The sequence below is a fragment of the Empidonax traillii genome, unplaced genomic scaffold, assembly GCF_003031625.1.
Source record: "Empidonax traillii isolate 1590-97213 ecotype Southwest subspecies unplaced genomic scaffold, ASM303162v1 scaffold282:size975252, whole genome shotgun sequence".
Lineage (NCBI taxonomy): Eukaryota > Metazoa > Chordata > Aves > Passeriformes > Tyrannidae > Empidonax > Empidonax traillii.
Window position 1 is genome coordinate 215,254 of NW_020955475.1, and position 18,316 is coordinate 233,569.

The window sequence follows — 18,316 nt, forward strand, 5'->3', positions numbered from 1 at the left end:
CAACAGGAGGAAGTGTTGTTCTTAAATTAGTAAATGAAAAAGCAGCTGACAAAGGATGGGGACTACAGCTTTCTAGATTTTACTCAGGACAGGATTTAAAGGGAAAGTTTCTTTTCAGTGTTTTATTGGAGGGTCAGGTTAAAAAGTAAAATATCATTTACTGAACTTGATAGGCTCAGGCTGTATTGTACCACCACTTAGTTGATGGTGAAAAGGGCTCTTTAGGTGTCTATTGTCATAATAAAAAAAAATTATTCTTATAGGGAATGGTTGTAACGTAAATCTGAATATTTGTAAAATACATTGTTAAGCAACTGAGAATTCCTAAGAAAGTAAACTAGTTAAATAAGGTATTGTTCCTGCTTCCACTAGTAACTTGTGTGCTTTTTCACATATTATTTGAAAAGTAGACAAATAATTTTGAGAAGCTCATTAATGTTATAATTGAGGCCAGTTCAATGTCACTTTTGTTTTTTACCATTAAAAGATAGTAGCTCCCATTCAAGATGAATTCTGTTTCAAAGATTAATTGAGTTCAGAAGAGTGTACTTTAACTTTGCTGACTAAATGCAATAGCCAATCTTTTGAAAATTTTGGCCATAACATTTATAGTATATTAGACTATTAAAGTGAATCTGATTTGTAATTTGCTTTGAGATCAGATATGCTAGAAAATACATTTTAATGGAAGGGGCTTATGCTGTGGTAAATTTTTTTCCTGTTCAACACCTTACAGATCATCAGTCTGGAGCAAAAAAATGCACTGAGACCTTGTCTTTCATGAACAACTGTGTGACACCAACTGCACTGTTTATATTTAAACCATAGGATTCTCTCTAATACTTTCTGGAAATGCCTTTCATGATGAGTTCCTGTAATTAATGGTTCCTGAAAGTACTAGCACCACTTCTCTCCCTCTGCTCTCTAAAGTGAGAAACTCAAGGATCAAAGAAATGTTAACTATATTTGCTTTAGGCTGTATAAAGTATAATCCCAGATCACTTGTTTGCTTCAAAGTTCTAGGACTTATCTGTGTGAGCAAGTTAACTAACATCAGCCAGACTATAACAGCTATAGTGATGTTCTGAGGTGAGCTGGGCTTCTTTTGGATGAAGATTGTTAGGTTTTTTATTGCCAAACCCTCCCCCCAAAAACCCTTCCATGAAATATTTAAGTTCAGTGTATGATTCTGTCACTGTTAACTGGTAAATTTTCCATGCCAGGAAACCAGTAGATTGTAGGAAGCATTACTTTCCTTATGTCTTGCAGGTTTTGGGGAGGCACAGGCACCTGTTAATGGGACCAGGTGGGGAAGGGGGCAATTCTTGTCTTTATATGTGTGGTTTGTGGGGGAAAATGATGGACCTTCAGTTGTAAATGATTTTCTTGACTTTTCTGGCAAGGACATATGTGTGGGTAAACAAAGTGTCTTTTTCATGTCATTGGTGATGGAAACTAGAATATAAACATTGCAGTACAAGGGATGCCAGGAACTTGTGGGCAAGAAGAGAAAATAAACAAAGCAGAAAGTTTTTCTGAAGTGAGTGGAGGCAAATACTGACATTCTTTTTATGGCTTTTTGGTCAGTTTACCAGTGGGATTTTTTTTTTGTTGTATTTTTTGGGGGGAGGGGTTGTGTGTGTGGGGGTTCTTTGTGGGTTTTTGTTTTTGAGATTTTTTTTAATTTGGGATCGATCTACTACTAATAGTTATGCTACTAATTTTGTGTTATCCTAAGTAGCAAACATATGTGAATATACTGACTAATAGGAGACTCAGAGTGCCAGCTTTTGAGAAATGCCTGTGATCACCTGTGATGATTGGCTTGGTTATGAGTTGCAGTCATTGCATTAGCTACATCCTAGGGCCTAGTTCCAAGGGTGTGATTCATATTGACAATCCTTCTTCCTACATGGGATGTGACAGTAGTGGATTTGCAGGGTCAGACCATGCGGGGGATGGGAGTCAGGATAACTGAATCTGCTTCTGCCTCGGACACCAACAGGCAGTGTACAAAGTGGAAGATCAAGCAATTGTACAGAATTAAATATATTCTTGGGACTGTTTGAGACCTCTTTAGAAGAAATAAGAATAAATACCATCTTACATTATCCTGGCACATACTTTTCAATGTTGAGTGCTTATCATCAAGATCCAAGTATTTTGAACATTTTTATTTCGCTGTTGCATTTTGGATCAAATAAAGATAATTAAATCCCACTTTCAGCATTAAAATGTACTTAACTCAGTGTGGCTCAAATGAGGAATAAGTGATTTATTTGTAAATACTGTCTTCATTAATAATACTGCATTTATACTTAATTTTTATATGTCAGACACAAAAAGCTCGGTGAAAGGTTGTGTCATTGTAGTGTGCCTAAATATTTTTGATAATTTGTTATTTTAATATAAAAATTATTTTATTGGCCTTTTTCAGTTAAATCAGAGAGATATTTTTTCTTTTTAGTTTCAACGTTGCAAGAATCAAGATGTAATAGACATTCCTCTCTAGCAAACAACTTCTATCACCGAATCATTCATCTGTACTCATTAAGTAACTTATGCTATTAAATGGACACAGCAGCAGCAATACAGTAGCATTATAGGAGAGATCTATCCCTAATCCAGGAGTGCAGCACAGGCTGGTATCTATCCACCTGGGGAGCAGCTCTGTGGAAAGGGACATGGGTATTCTGGTGGACAAGAAGCTCGGTATGGGTGAACAGTGTGCTGCTGTGGCAAGGAAAGCCTACAGAATGCTGGGCTGCATCAACAAGAGAATCACCAGCAAAGAAGTCATTATTCCACCCTACTCAGTGCTTGCCAAGCCACATTTAGAATGCTGTGTTCATCTTTGGTCCCTGCTATGCAAAAAAAGGTGTGGACAGGCTGGAGAGGGTCCAGAGAAGGGTCACGAATATGATCAAAGGACTGGGAAGCCTGACGGAAGTCTGAGAGAACTGAGTTTGCTCAGCCTTGAGAAAAGAAGGCTTTAGGGACATCTTATCTCCTTACTCCAGTACTTAAAGGGTGTCTAAAAAGATGATGGAGACTCCCTTTTTCCAGGGAGTCCCATGGAAAAGATGAGGGGAGAATCCTGGGGAGATTCCAATTGGACACAAGAGGAAAATTTCACAATGAGAACAATCAGCAGTTGGAATAACCTCCCCAGGGAAGTGGTGGATTGATCAGCTATTGGACACTTTTAAGATTTGGCTGAAGAGGATGCTGGGCCATCTTGCCTAGATGGTGCTTTTGCCAAGAAAGGTTGAACCAGATGATCCTTGAGGACCCTTTCAACCTAGTATTCTATGATTGTATAAAATCATCTTAACCCCACACGCACAAATGACAGGGGTGTTTGAGACAGGATAGGGAGATGTCTTTGGTTAGTTTGTTCTTTCTGGGAGAAATAGGTGAAGGTATGCTATAATCTATTTCTTCCAGTACAGTAAAAATAAGAACACTTATCCTTGGTAAACTGTGCCAAGAGAACTCTGTTCTTAATTAAACCCCATTCCTCCCTTCCCCACAGTACCTAATATATTTGACTGAATCAAGGACTGTTTTGTCTGCAGAAAGAGTGGTTTGAAGAAGTATAAGTAACACCCCATTAACTAAAATGTAGATTGAGTTTATACTGAGATTTAGACTCTAAGTAACTTTATTTGGATCCTTTGTAGAATGATAGAATGATTTTGCGCTTTTTTTAATTTAAAGGACTGGATGATGTTAATCTACCATCAATACTGAAGTACCGATAGTTCAAAAAGCCTTCATTACAGCTGCATTGACATCTAAATATGTAGGTGTCTGTAGTGAGGAATTTAAGTGCCTAAAATTCTATGTCTGCTCAGACAGCACTGTTGGTTTAGCTTCTCTTCTGCCCCAGTTCTTCTGGGATCCTGACATAAAGTGTTCCTGCTCATTAGCCCTTGTACAGATCTCTTCAACACCCATCATTGGAAGTGAGTTCAGCACAAATGGCTATGGCATGCTAATCACAGACTGTGTAGGAACCAGGAAAAGATATGGAGTTGGTTGTTGAGAAGAAATCTGAAAATTGCCAGGGCAAGAGGCAAGCACAGGAAGTGAGTGGGAGAGTAAAGCAGTGGGAAAAACATTGGGAGGTGAAAAGCAGTGCGGAAGAGCTAACAGATCTGTGAAGGGTACAGAAAGCTGAGAGAAGATGTTGAGATTAAAAGGAAAGCTGGTATAGGAGAGCTGGAATCTAATGGGAAATGGGATTCTGGTTGCAGGGAAGGAGCAATATATTGTCTAATGAAGTTGATGAGAATGAAGAGGTTGCTGAAGAGAGACAGGACTGGGATCACAAATAGGAAACTGTGCCTGCTGACAAAGTGTGTGATAGGGGTGGTGGCGCTTGTCCACAGCATTGGCAGTGATAGAGCTTGGATGAGAGAGTTTTGAGGGAGACTTAAGTGTCTGCCTGAACAAGACAGAGCTTCTCCTTTTGAATGGTTTTAAAAGAGCTGGAAGTTAAACCAAGCTCAGAAAGTTGAGTAAAATTGTTAAGAGTTACAAAGAACAAGCGCTGCAAAGCTGGGATGGTGAAGAATTAATATTGTCTGAAATATGTTAACTGAGCTCCCTTGGACATATGCATTGTGATATAGTTCTAAATTATATGATCTCAGATTTGTATGATCTTCTTAAGTGGAACAGAGGTGAAGACTGCAGCAAAGTAAATAGGTCTTTGAAAACTTGCTTTTATTTCTTGTAGAAGACAGAGGCAGTGCAAAACAAACCAGGAAAGAGGTGCGTCACCTTAACTAGGCAGCCAGATGAGTACAACTTCCACAGGAAATTAGTTTAAGGTATTATGTAAGGCTAAGTACTCTGATAAATGATCTTTAGGAATCTGGTTGAACACTGAAGTTTGTATTGCTCCTGATTCAAAAGTTTCATTCTTGTCCACGGGGATCATATAACCTACCTTGCAGGGGGCTGTAATGCAATCTGGTGTTGTCCTGACAGCACCAAAGAGGAGCTGTGTCTGGAAACTGGAGTGCTGTTCTGGAACAGCACAGAATGACCCAGGGTAGATAACCATGCTGTGACCACATGTAATGCAGTCAGTGTGTAGATTTGCAGTACTCTCTTCTAGCTGCTGTATTCACTGAATCAGGTTGGGGTCCTGTAAAAAAAAAAAATTTACATCATCACCTAGTAGAAAAAAAGTCAGACTAGATTTGAACAAGGGGGCCCAGTTAACTCCAAATCTTTAAAAAATTTAAAATGAAAGAAGAACTTCTCAAGTGCTTACCTTAAAAATGTGTTAGTTTCCACCTCATTGGACACCTGTCTTATATTAAGATTTTAGGCTTGTTGAGGGTGTTGATGCTTGTATATAGCTTGATGACTTCTGTTTCTTTAAATGGCGTGCTTTCCATACATTTTTCCTGGGAAAATCTGGATGCACAATGTGCAAAGAAAACATAAAAAGAAAGAGTGGTTATAGTCAGTTTTTTAATTTCCGTTGACTTCTGGTGATAATTTCTTTGAAAGATTGTAGCTTGCCTAATTTTCCAGTTATATGTTTACTTGCATGGTGGAGAAGATGAAAAATAATTTTCTTTTGATCTGGTGTAATTGCAGCTGTATTTTAGGGGAACTAATTCCATCTTATCTGATTATATTCTGACCATGGTCAAAAGTAAGGCTGCAATTACTATTTAAAGAGACTAGTTTCAGTGGTTGTGTCATATCAAATGCATTGATTTTCTACTCTGTTATCGTTAGATGGGGTGCTCTAAATTAGATGGTCTAATTCTGGAAAATTTGAATACGTGCAGGTGGACTTTTGTGTCAGCAAAGCCACACTTGTTTAATTGGAGCTCCATATGTCTGCAAAAATCGATTCCATATGGTCGAATAGCACATTTTGAAAATGTTTCTTTAATTCATGCTATTGACAGGAGAAAGTAGAATAACTTTATTTTTTGAGCTCCTCTGTAACTAAGTGACAGTACACCTGTACACAAACTTTCTTTCAAGTTTTAAAGTGTTAATTTTAAAATTAAAGTGTAGGATTTTCCTGTCACATGTTAACAGTTTTAAGGTAGCTTAAATCTGTGGCTAAAAAAGGCTTAACTGTGTGCTGTTTGTACTCCTAAAAACAAGTGATGAAATATACTTAAATCATGCAATCCCACCTTCTACTGGGTTGAATTTACATTTCATTTAAGGTTGTGCTGAGTCTAAAAAAAACTATATAGAACTGGTCAAATCAAACCTAGTCTTTTTACAGGGGAGAAAAAAGCTTGGAGTTTGCTTATGGTTAAGCAAATTGATGGGAAATAATCCTGTCAGAAAAGCTGGATATCTGAATTTTTAAATTGGGGCCATAGAAGCTGATATAATCAAGAGATGAACTTAGGAGAAGTTATGCAAATTAATTTTTTTCTTTGTTTTTTACTCTACACAGGTACCTAAGGATAAAACTGGCCTGAAGGGGAAATCTAGGGGAAACTGGGGAGCCTGACTGTTCTTGCACCTGAGTAAGTGAATGCTTAGCTGAAAATCAGCTTTACAAAATGCTAGAACCATTAAATGTTTTTCATCATCTCCATGCCTAACCTGTAATTTCAGACAGTACTTTGGCTTTTGAATTGACAAAGACTGGAAGAACTAGGACTAGCTACAGGGAGGGAATGTTTTATAGAGTCTCGAGTGCTTTGCAGTAGGTTTTCTTTTTATTCTTACCCTTAAAGCCTCCATAAAGTGAAATACGGATTGTAAACAGGATTTCTTGGTATTTTGGTGGTTTGCCTTTTTATTTTTTTATCTTCACACTAATTTCTGAGTTTCTTAAGGTTAAACTTAATCTTGCTGGTTTGTAATCAATAGTAAGGCACTGAGACTCAGCAGAACTGAAGTCCTGGAATGGGCCAGGTTAAGTATGAGGTCATCAGAGGGTGAAGGCTGAGGGTGACCTTGTGGTAGCCTAATACAGTTGTGAATGCTCATTCCATGGTTTGGTTTTTTTTGAGACAGAAACTATTATCTTGGTTGACTTTGCTTCCACTAAAATAGGACAGGGACAGCTTTTCTTCATCAGATTGGACATGGCATGTGGTAGACATTCCTAGGGATCTGAAGGACCCCAGTTCCAAATCCAGCCTATACAATTTTCTGAAACAACAGAAAAAAATATTTTCCAGTTATCCACCTAGATTTCTTTCCTGGCAATCCAACGATTTATTCTGTTTACAAAAAATAATTTTACATGTCAAAAAGGCACTTTGATGTATTACTTATTATTTAATGTATTTATTTAGTCATACATATTCATATATGGCATATATGTGATATTAATGAGTAGATAAATATTGTATGGCATGAAACTTCTTTCTACTGGTAATATATTTTTAAAAATGGACAAGTTAATTGAGTTTTCTGAAACAGTCACTAGAGCTGGAGCCTTTCTTCCTGCTGGCATTTATCACACTAAAAGAATTATCTTTGGTTTTGGAAAGCTTCAGTAAGTTGAATATCCCTACTGGTATCTGCATTAAATTTTACAAACAATACTTATAGTTGAGAGTCTCTCAATTTAATCTGGTCTAAACTTGTTACCAATGCTGTTTGTTCCAAATTTCTGCTGTGGTTTAATAATATAATAATTACGATAATTATATTCTTGTACGGAATGCATGAACATAGAAATTGATATCCGTCTGCATAAAAAATATATTTCATTTTGCTAGAGTAGTTACTGTGTTTATCTCTTTGCAGTAGAGCAGTAGACAAAAAAAATATCCCATTGCTTTTGATATTGAAGAGAATTGAATATGCAACTTAAAAATATGCCAGGCTTTGTGAGCTGTACATGCATAAGACTTCAAATTCATTTATAAGTGCATCATGGCAGCATTTAGCATTATCATTCCTTGATTTGTAAATTAGGTACTGAATCACAAATAATACGTGAGACTGTGTTAGAAGTAACTGGTTGCTTCCCTGTGCGTTGGTAGTTCTCACTGAAATTCTGGTTCCTTGTCATGCACTCGTTCTTATATGGTTTTAGGAATTAAGTCTGTGGACTAGTGAACTGCTGAGCGTAAGGTTTATTAAGGAAAAGAAGTTCAGTGTTCTTAAATGATAATGGCATGTTTTGAAATCACTGTTGGCTCAACAGCTCTGTTTTAAATCCAGCAGGACCTTTGAGAGAGGGTTTTGCCCCGTTTCTTTTAACTTGCATACTAACATGCAGCAAATGTTTTCATTTATTTCCTGTGTTATCAATCCTACTCTGCATATTTTAGTCTATTGCTTTTGACAGTGATGAAAGGCAGGTATTTTCCGACCTTTTGTGTTTTGAGCGCTACGTCAGCTCAGCTGTTCATTTTGGGAATATTTTCTCTTTCGGAATATTTTTCTTCCCTTTTGTTCCTCTTTCCTTGTTTGAAAGGCAGCACTAGAAATTCCAGGTGCAGTTGTAATCTTTTTGAAATTATAGTTGAGATTTTGTACTTGTGTACATGGGACAGGCAGGCATCGGCTGGGTTTGAGGTCTGTAATGACTTGTGCCTTGGCAAAGATATCATGTCAGTGTTATGTTGCTTTTTACTTGAAAATTGTCTTTAATTGTTGTTTAATAAAGCAGAAGTCAAGAATTATTGAACTAAGAGATGGGGATAATCCAATTAAATTGTGTAGTCTGTTCCTTTATGAATGTAGGATTGATCTCTAATTTAGGTGTTTTATCCAGTTTATTTTTTGCCAGTTACTGTAGTTACTGCATCACCTACAAATTTTCTCATTCAGACTTGAAATTGAGTGCCTTGGGGCAAGATTTTCTCAGTTAAGCATGAAAATGAACTGGCCTTGGTTTTGAGAGCATCCTGTGTGTAGCAGTTCTTGTGCCTGGTGTTCTGGAAAGATCGACAGGTTTGTGCAAATCTGCATCTGGGTTTGAAGCAAGATAAACATATCTGTGCTGCAACCCCCTGTGTGCTGCATTATGCTCTTTTTCAGGAATTGGTAGGTATTAGTCCATCCTGAATTTAGAGGCTGCAGTGAAGCCAGCTGGTACTTTAGCTGGAGCCTGTTGATACTGTAGGATGAAGCTTTTCAGCTCCTTTCAGCAGTTAATTTCACGGGGATTGTTATTATTTTTGTAAATGGCAGTGTATGGTTTCTGACAGTTTTTAAAGATGTCATATGCTCTGCTGTTCATAGTCTAGAAATCTCTGTGGATTTAAAACTCTCTGCAGTATCTCTCTCACAGAGATCAATTAAGTTTCTAATTAAAGCTGTATCAGCCTAGCATCTACTGAAATCTTTAAAGAGTTGGTGTTAAAATAAGTATAGGAGGTTTTTTAGTCTCATGAAAAAAAAATTGTTGAGTATTATTGGGGGCATTTTTTATATTTTTGAGAGGGTTTCTTTGTTGTTCACAAGGTGGTGTTTGAGTAATGGAAAGCTTCAGTAGCTGAAAGTCTTAATGAAAAGGAGCCAAACAAATTTATTTAAACAATTTTATTTATTAAAATAGCCTATTCTCAGACAGCTAACAGAACTGTTGTTGCAACCCTCCCCCATACTTTTTGCCTTTGAAAGACTACTTATTTTGATCAGACTTAAAATGTTGATGAAATTATATCTCTCTGATTTGCCTGAAGTCAAGTGTCACAGCCTTTCATTGGTGTTTGGAAAGTTGTATATCACTACGTTTGAAAGGTACCAAAGTCCTGTGGTTGGCCTCAGCATTAAAATATATAGACAATTCTGCTTTATGGGGCTGTAAACCAGATAATTCATCACTACTGATGATCTGGAGGTAGATGTGGGCTTTTAAAGAACAATATGTTATATTACAAATTCCTTTGGAGGGGAAGTGTTTGTTTTTAGGGATTCCTGGAGAGTAGAAGCCTATTATGGTGGTATTGTGCACGTGATAAATCATGTACTTTGCCTAGGTTGGGGTTTTTTCCCTTTTTTTTTTTTTTTTTTTAAGGTCTAGGACCAATCAAACATTCTGTCATAATAAGAATAAAAAGTAGTATCCTCTCTGCAAAGACTGAAGAGAGGGGAAAACTTTTTTTTTTGGCAGTGTAATATTGTCACTATCTGTATAAATAACTGATAGTGTGTCACACAATTCATATGAACAGCAATGCAGCTGTATTGCTGTTGTCTGCCCAAATAACAAGAAGTGAGAGGGAAAGAGGGGGTGACAAGGGGGATATGTATCGGAGACAGGCACTGCGGTATGAATAAATTGACACTGTGGTTTTATGGGGGGGGGGGACGGGACACTCATTACAGGAGGCTTCATCTGTTTGCTGCTTCCCATATTTAGAAAGCATCTTTAGTGATCCTTTTTGCAAACCAACTCATGCAGTAACTGGCAAAACAGAAGCAATTAGTGGTGTAATCTCAAAGGGAATCTCAAGCTTCCCTCTAAGTGCAATGATTAAATCCACTAAAATGATAACCATTGCTGCCAAGAACTCCTGTAATTGGTCACTAATGTATTTTGTTGTAGCAGTCGATAACTACTGCATTTCATGCACATAATTAGTAATGCATACACGTTTGGTCAGTAAAATTGAAAATCCTGATAACCGAGGGTTGAGGGGGTGGCAAGGAACACAGAGCCACAGAACTGAAATACTGCTCTGTTGATAGTACCTAACTAGAACTGTGTGCTTCAACAAAACAAGTGTCCTACTGTGCTGGAATACAAATGGGCTGTCTGTGGCAGGATATAGCAAAGACATTTGGCAGAGAGGGATTTGAAAGCTTCTGGCATAATGTAATTGAATTGGCCATTTCTTTAAAGATACAGCAAATTGTTTGCTGCAGCATTCATCATCATAAGGAAGGTCAGACAGCTTGCCAAACATATGATATTCATAATAAAAAGTAAAACGGTGACGCTTATATTTAAACACAAATCATGTTATCATGTTTGTAAAAGCTGGGGAAATGAATGGGAATATTTTCGGTGGTGCCGAGGCGTTAGTAATCTAAGTAAGACTGTAATTCAAGAGGAGGAAAGCATGCAGGCAGAGAAAAGACCCACAGGGGAATTCAGCTACTGAGCAACATAGGATCTTCCCCATTTGAGAGGGTAGTAGGTGTTTTGGCAGGATTATTGCTGACTCTCTCTCCTAAACGATTAAGGGAATATTAGCTTGTATGATCCTATTTTTTCCATTTTAAGAAAACAAAGGGAAAAATAACAAAGAAGAAGGACTTGAGCCTTCAAAAAGAGACAAAATTTGAACTGGAACGTTGCTGGGGGTTTTTGGTTAGTCAGTTATGCTGTGACAAAATAAGCTGATGCAACAACCTGTAGCATATCTGAAATGTGATATGAAATGCTCAGTATTGGTACACTGGGAAACCCCTCTCGAGTCACATCCAGAACACTGAACGTAAATTGCATGGTGACGGGGGCTTTGGGCCGTGCAGTGATGCCTCTGCAAATGAGTAGCTGTTAGCTTTTAGGTTCTAACACATTCAGGAGACTGGCATTTTGATTTCTTGCACCACTGCACCACTGATAGGGTTGGAAATGGGAATCAAAATAATTAGATTGGATATATAGATCCCAGCAAACCAGCCAAGAAAGAGGTTGGGCCGCTCTGAATTCTAAAATGTGCCAGTGCTTTTTTTATGAGAGCATGAGGATGGAAGGAATAAACTAGAGTGCAGATGCTCACCATTTATATTCAAAGCATGTAATAAAATAATTGAATATATGCTTCCTCCTATTAAAGCCTGTTAGAATCAGTAATAAAGTATATTAGTGTTATATTAAAAAGGGAGCACAAATTTTCAGGTAATATATCTTAGTTGTATGCATAGTGTACAGATAAGCAGACTGGGAAGTGGTCTTTTACATTATCCAGGGCATTCTTCCTTGCTTTTACAGGACTGTTCCTGTCAGTGCATTTTCTGTTATTTTGCCCAGCAGTAGCTTTGCAATATTCCCTCTGGCAGTTTTTTTACAAGCCAACAGTCGTTCCCCTCCAAAAAGCCTTTTCTGCTAGTCACTCAACATTTTTCGTGTAAGAAAACCTAACAAAAACAAACCACCAAAAAAACCCTCACTTTCCATGTACTCCTCCTTGAGTTTCTACAGCTGATAGAAAATGTCTTCCTTTTTCTGCTATGGAGATTCCTCCATTAGATATTTGTGAATTAATACCCCACTTTCTCTTTGCCCCACCGTATCATTTTTCAGCTGTACAAAATCCATCTCTCAGTCTTTACTCAAATGTCAGTTCTTTATGCATTTACTTTCAAGAGACCCCTCTTCATTTAACCAAGAGATTCAGGAGTCCAGGTCCATCTAAATTTATAGAGAATATGTTTTTTTGCTGTTAGCATGATTTCTGATGCTTTTCTTTTTTAAATTCTGCTCTGTAGCTTGACTGCCCATAATATCTCCTACTTCATTTATGTCTCAGTGCACTGTTTCCTCTCCTTCTCTACCTTCCCTATTACTGATTTTTTCATAACCAACTTGTTATGTCTTGCGTTTTCCCAGGTAGTATCTCTGTTGCTTTCCATTTGTATTTCTGTGTTTCCTTTTATTGCATTAAATCCAAGTCCCTCGTCTCTGTAACTTCTATCTAATCAGTGTTCAGCATCAGTCCATGCTAGCCTATTGGTTTGTCTGCACATCTGTGATGAGGAAGGCATTGGATGCAGTAGCTCCTGTGCTTTGAAGCCAGATGTTCTGATAATTCTATGTGATAATGACACATGCTGAAGGACTTCCCTGCTTTTGCAGAAACCTCTGCTGTGTGCTGTCCCTGAAATACTGACTGAATTTGTAAGCAAATACAGCAGTCATTGGCTCCACTTGTAGTCACTGGAAAAAGCTATGTTGAGCTGTTACTGAACTAAATATCAGCATTTTTTCCCATTTCCCTACTTCATATCTACAGGAGGTTTACCCTACTCAGTTGTAAAGATAGTGATGAGGAATAGTAAAGTGATGTCTTGTTTTGATCTGTGCAAGCCCATAACATCTAAAGCTCCTTCACAAGTTGTCGTTTGTGTATGTTGAAGGTGCATTGTGACCATATTGTACAGCTTGCACATAAGTCTCCTGTTCAGTGTGATACGATGTGTTGATATAAGACTGCAATGGTAACAAATGAAAACTATATTTCCTATCCATATGGAATGCATGATAAATAGCTAGTATGGAGGTGCAGTGTGGAGGAGCAGTACTCCTACCAGAAGCTCAAAGAGTTTGGATTTATTGGGGAGAAGTTTGGGAGTTCTGCAGGAGCTAATCTTTCTGGTAGAAAACTGACAAAATCCAGTATGTTTTGCTGAAAGGAAATTGAAATTGTGAGTTGGTCATTATCTAGTAATAACCATGTGAAGACTTATGATGTGAGAAGGCTCTTTTGTTTGGATGCTGTGGAAATGAAAAGATGCATTGGAAGTAAAATAAAGATAGAAGAATTCAAACAAGAAACCAAGGTTGTTATTTCCCTAATATTCACAGCTATTTTAAAGCTGGCAAAACAGTTGAAGTTGAGACGAGGAGTTGTCCATTAGCTGAAATTTTTACATCATTCTCAGATGAATTTATAAAATACAGATTTCTTTCATTGTTTCAAAGTTATGTTTAATGCAAGAATTGCATGTTTGAGTTTCAAAACTTGTGTTACTGAGGACACCCAGTTAGTTAACCTCTGTGTTTCTTGTTGGATTCATGCTTATTAAGGCCTTCAGTTCAGGCTTTCATACATTGAGATTATTTAGTTCAGATGATGGTCATAGGTTTCTGGAGGACAGTTGCAACACAGTAGTTGCTGTGCAAGAAACTGAAGCAGTACAGTAATTTGTTCTGCTCCAAAGGTTAGCTCTTAAAACACACAGCTCACTTAAGAGCCCAGTAAGGACTGACCAGTGTTGAGAGTTTATTTGAATGCTTGGTACTGTTGGGAGTTTGGAAAAGAAATGTTATTTTGGTTTTTAATAAATTTTTCTTTGACCTTTCTCTGCAGCGAAATTGGCTGGCAGTATCACAGCAGGTCTAAAAGCAACATTTTATTTATGGCATTAATTTTATAGAAGAGCAAAGGAGTTTGGAGGAAAGAAGAAACGAACAGCTCCTTCGCTTTTTTAGATTAATAACTTGCTGAATGTGAATGAATGCAAATGCCACTGACTTGAACAAAGAGGTCAAATTAAGTACCTTGAGCAGGTTCCACAATGTCTATCTAAGAGGACTGCAACGTTTGATCACTCATGTTTTGACTACTACCATTCAGACAACAGTATAGCAGTGTATTACACGGTAACATTTTCTGTACCTTTTAGGGTGTTAACTGCCATTAAATATTTCCTGTTCCAATGTATAAATAACCCTCTGTGATATGAATTCGAGGTAATGGAAACACCTTACATATTTCAGCACCACAGTATAGCATTTGTTTTATTTAGGAGACCTGCAGATGTATTTAATCCTCTATTATAAGTTATTGAAATCATACAGTACAAACATCAGGACTTTCCACATAGCTATTTGTGCTGTAACTCAGAACAACTGAGCTGTTTCTTCCTTGTGAGGAAGACTTTTCTATGCTCATTGTTGGCTTACTCTTGGTTACTGAAACCAAGTTTATGTTGCTCTACAACAGTCTTCAGAACTAATTATGTTCTGTGAATATCTTGCAGCTTTTCACTGCCAGTGCACATTATATGGGATGGTTTCTTTTGCTCTATAACTAATGAAATCAGCTTGTTATTCTGTTTTGAGTCTGGTTTTGAAGGCTGTCTGAAAAATAGGTAAAAGAATATTCAAATTATTTTCATTTTTCTGATCTCTTTGGCCAACACTTAGAAACATGGTGAGTGGTTGCTTCTTTGTGAGATAATATACAACCAAGGAAAGTTTTAGGTTCTTCCTGAGCTAGTGGTGAAGTTTCACTTACACACAAACTTAGCTCTAAAGAATTAGTTGTTTTAAAAAATAAACATTGTGGTTGTGTAGGACTCAGTTATACCAAAGGATATGGAAAATATCTTTGTATTTTTGACAATTATATTATATGTTCTGTATTGTTTTGTATTTTTGACAATTATATGTTCTTAGAGGAATGTGTTTTTGAAACTTGCTTCGTTACTGTAGCAAGTTTTTTAGATTTTCAAAACATTAGTCTTTAAATGAATAATACTCTTCTGCCACCCATGTATTGTTTGGGAAAATTAGGCTTGTTTAGGAAATGATAAGTGACAGCACTGATATCTTAACTCCTTATCTTGGGAAGTGCTCCCCTTATTTTCCTTTTCCGTGCCCCTCTCCAGGAACAAAAGCAATACAAAAATGCAGATGTTGAAAGGCACGAAATTGTACTTAAAGTATTTTCCTTCTGTCTTGGAACAATGGTTGCTGACAGCAGAAGGCTTGCTTGCTTGTTAAAATTAGATTTGAATCATCAGTGTAATAGCAGTAGGAAATTGTAGGATGGAAAGGTGCCAGGAAGCCTATCCATATCTGCCTTTTCAGAATGAGTAAGGTGGGCCCCAAATGTCAGCTGTCTCCTCGGTTGAGTGAGCTTGCCCTATATGACAAGTACTGCTTAAGAATCTTTAAAACAAAATATTTTGCCCTTGGGCAGAGGCCATTGAGGTGAGATCCCAAGAAGAGACACAGGCACTGCTACACAAGATGGCTGTTACAATTTGGGCTTCCAAAGACTGTGTTTCTTACTTGTTCCTTACATCACATTTGATTGGGCCCACTTGCATTACGTCTCACCATTTTCCTGGACTGGGATAAAAAAAAACAAAGTCTGTGTTTTGAGGCTTGGTTTACTTGATTTTATGATTGTAAAAACACTGGGAAATTTTCATAAGCTAGCTGTGAATAAATCAGAGGATGATGCTTACCCTGAAGCTGCATCATTCTGTTTCTCCTGGGCTGTTTTAAGGCAGTCCAGTGCCTTAAAACAGTGCCCAGTTGCTGCTTTTATGTAGTTATTATCTGTTGGCTTTGCAGTAACCCAAGCTGTGGAAGGCAGTGACCTCTCTATGCACCTTAAAACCATTCACAGAAATGGTTGTAATTCTGCTGATGCAGAATGCAGCTGCCCATTTAAATTTCTTTTTCTTACAGGGGTGCTGGTTATGTCTCTGCTGTATACTGGCTTCTATTTAATTTCTAGTGAGCTTTTTTCTCTATTTCCATAAGCAGCTTACTTCCTGATTACTTCAGGGAGTGCTTTGCATGATATAATGGTAATTGATATCAGCTGAAGTGCTAAAGCTACCAGTCCCCTAATTTAAATTAGTGCCAGTTGGAGGTGGGAGAGCAGAAAGTAGGATTGTGCATGGGAGAGGACTCTGCTTCTGAAAATTGTTTAGTTTGCTCTCGTAACAGAGGAAGAATTTTTGACCTTCAGGTCATGTGGTTATTCTTGTCCTGGGTGGCAAAGTAAAATCAAAGTGGTTGTGAAGGGACGATCAAGGAGGAATTTTAGTTTAAGTGTTTAATGGTATTTAGTGCATAATTGTTCTTTTCGTCAGTGCTATGAATGTAGTCAGACATACTGTAAAATAAATCTACATAAATAACTGGGTTATAATAATGCAGCATTGGTTTATATCTTTTTATATAATTTGTTTACATCTAGTCCATTTAACACTCTCTCTATTGTATGTATGTATGTATCCATCTATCTGTGTATATCTGGAGTTTATATATGTAATGTTTATGTTATGGAGAAATAAGCAATTCTACAGCTGGACTGAATTGTTTATAGATATTATTTAACTGTTGGCAAATATTTGGAAGGCCTGGGACCACCATAGTTCCATGAGACTGCTGTAGCAAATTTGATGGTACCTATTTAAAGCGTTGTCTGAGCATGAGTGGCCATCTTGACTTGACCTGCTTGTGTTTTCAGCTTTTAGACTGCAGTCCATCCTCCTGCACGTGTATCAGGTGGAAGAACAGTGGGCTATGTGAAAGATCTGGCTGGAAGTTGCTGGTATATCTGTGATTGAAAAAGTGGATAGGGTTTGATGTGCCTTTTTCCCCGAGAGTCATTATAGGCCTGGTGAAATGATGTACTGTCAGGTAGGCTTCAGGTCACTCAGATGATGGTGGTTTGTTCTTTTCTGTATATTGACTCGATTATTTATTGTTATATCTTTGTTGATTAATTTAATTGTTTGTCCTGTATCGTGTTTGTAGACAGATATTTGCCACATTTCTCAAGACAGGGACAAGAGCCTTCCCCTAAGTAGCCCAGGTATTTGTGTTATATAGTTCCTTCTTGTAAATGTTATTCCTATTTGTATTGTAGATGTCTGTAAAAGTATGTAAATCTAACCTAGAATATTAAAGGTTTTATGGCCTTAATACTTACATTTTAGTTCAGTGCAGTGCACTGTGATATTGCGTGTACTCTTAATCATACTGTTAGCCAGTATCATCTTCAAACATATTCCGTGTCCCTTGGGTGTCTACCTACCATCTGTTACTTTATCCCATTAGATTTCCACCAGATTTCCCATTTTTTCTCCAGCATTCTGTGCTGAAGAAATCTCTCCTTATAGTTTCCCTCATGATCTCCCAGTTTAGTCTTTATTACACAGCTAATCAGATTATGCTGACTTTTTTTATTTCTCACCTCCCTGCCCTTTCCAGTATGACCAAAAGCCACGTACGGGGAGATGATTATCTTCATTTCTGCACACAGGTATTTACATGAGTGTACAAAATTCTTCTAAGCACTGTTTTGAGTTCCATTTACTTTGCATGGTGGATATAAAGACTTATGTGGGGCCCAATTCTTCACGACTTCATCAACCCCTCTGCTTCTACTTCGTCCTGTGGACCAAGGGAATCCAGCTCTTCACAGCTGACCCAAGCTGATTCAAAAGCAGTGGCTCCAAAGGGCCTATCCTGCCCTCCTTCCCCTTCTGCTTAACCTGTGCTTCTGCTCCCAGGGTACTGGCAGCTCTGTTGTCATGCTGAAAAATATGAGAGGAGCATCCAGTTAGCTCAGCAGTCTGATCCAGCCCCTGTCCCTGACGCATGGCAACAGTAGGCTCTAAATAAGCTTAGGCTGGCTGTTAATACACAGGGCTGAGTCACTGCTGAAATGCTTTACTTTGCTGTGCACCTTTCTAAAGCCAACCAGTGCTAGAGCTGGTCTGCCTAGGATGGCTGTAAATCGCTGTCCCAGGTCATTGAACGATGAGTGACTCAGCTGTTTGTGTGGAGAGGTGAGGGTGGCATCTGTGGAGAATTACCTCTGGGGGGGTCTGCAGCCACCCTGCCTCTGCTCCAGCATCACTGCCCAAA

At 37.9% G+C, this 18,316-nt stretch overlaps 1 protein-coding gene across 3 annotated transcripts in view; it reads left to right on the forward strand.

Moving 5' to 3' along the window:
• TBL1X (transducin beta like 1 X-linked) overlaps positions 1-18,316 on the forward strand; it is a 200,185-nt gene that overhangs the window by 58,396 nt on the left and 123,473 nt on the right. For 2 of the 3 annotated variants that reach the window (XM_027890241.1, XM_027890242.1), the window contains exon 2: positions 6,449-6,521. The exons of the other annotated variant lie outside the window; for it this stretch is intronic. The gene's annotated coding sequence lies outside the window, so the exon portion shown is untranslated. The remainder of the gene's footprint in view (positions 1-6,448; positions 6,522-18,316) is intronic. 3 annotated transcript variants of the gene reach the window in all.